Here is a 6,062-nt window from a genome sequence, read left to right on the forward strand (position 1 = left end):
TTTCTCTAAAAATAATTTTCTTGTTGGTTTTTTTTTTCTTTTTTTTTTTTTAACGATTTATTCTTGTGCTATTTCGGCATATTTGTAACAAAAAGTTACTTCAAGGCTCAACATTAAAATTTTCAGACACTTGTAAGAGACCAATCGCAGTAAAATTTAACTCGGCTGAAACCAATTTTTTTGTGTGTCTACTGGCCTGAGCGTAAAAAAAAACTGATCAAAAGTTCAATATACGAAAAGTTTCGCCATATTCGTGTGACAAAGGTCAGAAATGTTTCTTGTTTATGAGAGCAATTTAACTGTATCATCTCTAGCTGTGGGCGAACAAGGGTTGCTGAAAATTGTTTTGAAATTTCTGCCTATTTTAATTCTATTATTCCTGGGAAACTTCATAATAATTTTTTTTGTTCTAAGAAACCATTATATTGTTGTTATATTCTCTCGCTTTTGGTACACGCTCAATGACAAAAAAGTCTATAACAAAAAGTAAATTGACAGCAAGTTAAAGTTAAGCAAGTTAAATTGTCATAATCTGGAATAATTTGTTTTATTCCTCAACGTGACACTGCTATCTCGCCCTTTGTCAAAAGCTTGCCAAATTAATTAGTCATAATATTGTGACCATTAATCTCGTAATTCTGGGAAAATTCTCAGACACATCATTTGTAAAGATAAATTTATTAAAATGTCTGACGCGAACTAATCCTCCCTTTGCCGTCTATTAATCCTAAACAACAATACTTTATTAAAAAAATATAGACAGTTACAAGGTGTTTATATACCTACCCGCAAATAGCTGAAGCTAGTCGAGGCGGATAGGTATGTTTATACTAAACTAAATACAAATACATTTGGTGTTTACAACTGAATTGACTAAAATAAAAGTTAAATAAGTGTAGTAAACAAACAAGTGACGCCAAAAAAAGGGATTCGCTAGCTGATAGAAATTAAAGGATTGTTACATATTCACAAGCTTTTCATTAATGTTGATTAGTATTTCATGTATTTGTTTTTTGAACAGTTTTCTGTTGTCAGACGTTCTAATATTATCCGGTAAAGAATTCCATAGCCGTGCGCCAAATCGAGAAAATGAATTCTTGAGTTGATCAAGACGTGAAGACATGAGGGGTGGGGGTAGTGGAAAAATTGCCCGCACTGACTTGAAATGTCCATAACCTTTTAAATATGAAAGGAAACACCACCAAACTTTGTGACTTTTTCCAAACTTTATTCGGCAACAATTTGATATAATAACTGATTGATCAAGAGACTTGATTTTTCCTAGATGACAGGATTTTGACATTCCTTATTTTTTCCTAATTTGAATTTCTTTTTTTTACCTTTTATGAGAAATTTTAAGTTTGTTCTTGGAACGTTTACGTTGTTAAATCAATGGTTTGTTTTTTATTGATTTTGGTAAACTTTGAACCAATTTGGATTTTTGGAGATAATGAGAAATGCAAGATGGCGGATACAAGATGGCGCTTATGACGAACAAATGATTTGATTCTCATGGGATTTGACGTCATTGGACCGCTTTGTGAGCCTCAAAGGGAGAAAATATTTTTATATTATCTACACAGTTGATAAGGTAATTTGTCCACCGTAAAGAAGGAAAAAGATCAGGCCATATTATAGACCTCTAAGTCTCATTGCGGTAGTCTTAATTAATGGTCCGGCGGTTGCGACGAGGGGTGAGACTCCTCTATGCTTGTTATTTTGTAAAAGACTATATTTATCAAAAAAAAAGGTAATAAAACCATCACGTTTTAGATGCTAGACTGTTTCTTCAGCTAGTTTTGGTACAAATAAACTACATGTTGTCGTCAAATGCTGTTACGAAACGGTGGTTTTTTTATTTGAAACCATGCGTGCTCTTTCGATACGTGCACTGAGCGATCAGTTACCCTATAAACAGACTCAGATAATCGGAAAGTTAAACTTTGCTTCAACTTTCGCCGTAATATTTGGATAACGACCAGTTTGGAAGAAGAGTACTGCAAAAATATTTCGGCTGCTTTTTTTTGTGAAATAAATCGATATAAATTGAGTGGCGATAAATGATCAAATTTCAATTTTGTGCAGTTGCAAGCTAACCTGGGTAGCAAAAGATTCTGAGCCTTTTGCTCCGATATTTTTCAAAACATAGCGACCGACATCATTTATGATCAGTCTGTTTCATTAATCGAATCAAATCGTTATCAGTTCAACTCAAATTGGGGTCAAATGCAGTGCAACCCACCATTTTAAAAACTGATTTATTTTAGCTTAGTTCTTACCTTGTTTGTGGTGTTTCCTCTTTATCCGGTGATTCCAGCTTGTTCTCTTCCCTTTCCAGTCTTTCGTTTCACTTCCAACCTTCAATACAGAATATCAAATGAACATCAAATGAATCTACAATGGGGTGAATTATTTATTTATTTATTTATCAAGAGTTATTTATTGTTTGGTTACGATTTCGAAATGGCAAAATTTGAAACTTATCTACCTATGTGTCATTTGGTAACGGAAGCCTTCAAAAATAACCTTCATTTCTTTAGGGGACTGTCTCTCCTCTTTCCCGTTTTAAGCCAACCACATCACATTTTTTTACTCAAAGTCCACAACCCCCCCCCCCCCCCCCCCAACCGAAACTGAATGAAAATGAAAGGTCCCTTAGGTAGTCTTGGCTTTCTGCGAGCATTTCGCGTAAACAGTTTTAATATCAGTAACGTTAAGAACCAAAAAGGTTAAAAAACAGCAGTTCCCATGACAAGCCCCTTTAAAAGTAAATTATTGAACAGTTTCAAAGATTTTACCTTTGCCTCAGTGTTTCTTTCTTGTTCAACAATACCAGCTTGTTCTCTTGGATTCTTTTCTCTTACTTCCTCTTTCGATTCCCTTCTGATTAGCGCTCCTGAAAATACAAATGATCATCTTGATGATTCTGCAGCAAATGCTATACACTGTATCTTTATGAGTGATCTCGATAAAAGAAGGCCCAACTAAAGAGGTCCTATTTTAGTCAGAGTCTTCAGAGAAAAACGTGAAACAAATGGTATTGAATCAACCCAATAACCACAAAATCAACAACAAGAAACAGTTACTTTGAGAGATAAACAGCATAAAATCGAACCGAGTGTGGCCTAGATTTGACTCTTGTTTGAGACTTAAAGTATTAAAAGCTCTTTTTATAGCTTCCCTTTTGAGGTCAGATATTTTGAGAAGCCCACTTCTCACCCATCAGTTAACAGGTGAAAATAACATGAAATGAATGCTTCAAAACTATAGCATTTTAATCATTTATTGCGCTTATTCGTAAACTTGGTCTTCAATGTGCAGACTTATTATTGTGCTAACTAAAGGTAAAAATGGCATTTGTGATACACAACCAATTAGTGCTTTGTTTCAGTTAGTTGGGTGGTTAAAGTTGGAAAAGCGAATTTAGGTTTTGTTCGAAAATCTCCATTGGAATGAAGATTCTACCATCTCCATAACTTCAATACAATGAAAGCTATCTCACTGAAGCTTAAATCAAATGTAGAGTGTTCAAGATAGTTTCCTTCGAGGAGAATTAACTTCATAGCTCACGAAGTGCGTCATAGTTTATGGAGAGAAGTTAGATTGGATCTGCACGCCACCCTGACCCTTTTTGATTTCTTCAAAACCTCAGCAAATCGTCACAAAACCAAGAAAAAATACTAAAATGGCAAAGAGAGATGACGATATGATGACAAAATAAGCTAATTTCAATTTGAAAAACACTTCCAAGAACATACTTGTTAAACGATTGTTGCCACGGAAAGTCAAATTCCATTTGACGTGTCGGCATCAGAAAATATTCAGTGGCTTCTTCTTGGATAATTAAAAAAAAAAAGATAAACTTTTTTTGTCATTCAGCCCCCACCCCAACTTCCCAAATTAAACGGGGTATAAACAAGCCATTTATCGTTCTTTATTTATTATCAGTTATGGAAATACGAGTTAGGGGCGGATCCAGAAAATACAGAAAAAGGGGGCTGAAGAAATTGTTACCAGAACGTAACTCCCCCCCCCCCCCCCCCCGATTAAAACTGATTGTACCATTTCAAAGTTCTCACCTTTGCAGTTTCGTCTTTATTCAATGAGTCCAGACTGCCTTCTATATGATTCCGTCGTCTCATTTCCACTTTGATTATTTTGAATTTACTGACTAAGTTTCTAAGCTTCTCTGAAATAAAAATATTCAATTTCAACAAAGTTGCAATAAAGCAAGATCGAAAACAGGCAACAATTGATAGCTATATCCATTAGAACCACTTTTACGAAATGTTATCGCTGCAGATTGCTGCTAATTCCTATTTCTATTCCTCTCCATTTTAGAACTTACATTAACGAATTAACCAATTTTGAGACGAGTGTCCAATGTATGTAAACGATATGCAAATTTTGGGCGCGTCCATGGCTTCATATATAAATTAACATTGCTCAGCCACAACTTTGAGTGAGTATAACAGTCCCAACATTCTTTCAAATGGTAAAATAATAAGCATACACAGAAGTCGTACTATATTTTAGGGCAGGAGTGCATTTTACAGGGTAGAAGTGAGGCTAAAATATCTGCTTTATAACAAGTTTCCAAGTAACCTGCTTTGAGCGAACAGCAAGCTAGCGCACGTGTTTTTAAAAATCAGCCAAACAAGTGCAAACTTAAACTCGTAACATTTTCAAAGCAGGGCTTACCATCCTTGTTTGTACGGACATCTTTTCCATCATTTTCTGCCTTCATATTTCACCATTTTGCGCTTTTCCAGACGACGGTTCAACCGGTGTTTCGAAAGGATGGTTCAGAAATCCGCGAGATGCTTGCCAAATTAGTCGTGAATATTAATCAGAAACTGAAGCCAATTGCTGCTGAGAATGCAAAATATTTCGCACAATCTCTATTTCTCGTGCAAAGAGAAAAATACTGCACGTGCTGGTTAGGTTTCCATGCGAAATGAGCGTGCAATATTTTAGCGAAAAGATTGCCGTTATTTCCAAATTAAAAACAGGAAAACAACGATTCAATTTGATTGATATCGATTGCGTCGATTGATTTCCGATATAATTTTCTATCGATTTCCCACCCCTGGATTATTCAGGAAGATTTTTTTTTGTTTAATGCCTATCACTCGTTTAAAAGTCGTCGCTGATTTTTCGCTTGAAAATAATTTATATATATTATTATATTGAGAATTTGTCGATGCTCATATAACATTATTTAATTTTTGAACACGAATGACTTGCTCCTGAAATACTAAAACGTTTCCTTTTACCTTGGGAATCAATTTTCCTAACTTTAGCACAAAACTGCTGTCTTTGAATGGGAGCAGTAATGGTTAATTGTCATCCTAAAGACAAGAACTGTTTGCCCGAATTTATTTCAACCTCATTTTGAGACATCTTTATCTCAAATCATACAATTGTAAAAAACGAGAGCGAGACACCAGCTGTAGCCATACCAAAAATTCTCTTAGTTGACAAAAAAGAGCTCCCAACGGCATCTTCCTTCTAAATCTTGAACTGGTCTGTAATGAAACATTTTAAAGATTACATCCTGCAAATTTTGAGATGCATTCTTGTGCTTTCTGTACGAAAAGAATTGGTGAACTATAATAAGAGAAATGTCTATCGATTTCCCACCCCTGGATTATTCAGAAAGATTTTTTTTTTTGTTTAAAAGCCTTTCAATCGTTCAAATTTTCGCTTGAAATGATTTATATATTGTTATGTTGAAAATATGTCGATGTTCATATAACATTATTTAATATTTGAACGCGAATGACTTGCTTCTGAAATACTAAAACGTTTCCTTGGGAATCAATTTTCCTAACTTTAGAACAAATCTGCTGTCGTTGAATGAGAGCAGTAATGGCTAATCAATAGCGAAAAGACAAGAACTGTTTGCCCGAATTTATTTTAATCTAACATTGAGACATTTTTATCTCAACCCATACAATTGTAAAAAGCAAGACCGAGACACCAGCTGGGACCATATCAAAAATTCTCTTAGTTGACAGAAAAAAAGGAGCTCGCAACGACGTCTTCCTTCTACGTCTTGA

This window comes from Pavona decussata, unplaced genomic scaffold (assembly GCF_977016875.1).
Source record: "Pavona decussata unplaced genomic scaffold, jaPavDecu1.1 SCAFFOLD_119, whole genome shotgun sequence".
Lineage (NCBI taxonomy): Eukaryota > Metazoa > Cnidaria > Anthozoa > Scleractinia > Agariciidae > Pavona > Pavona decussata.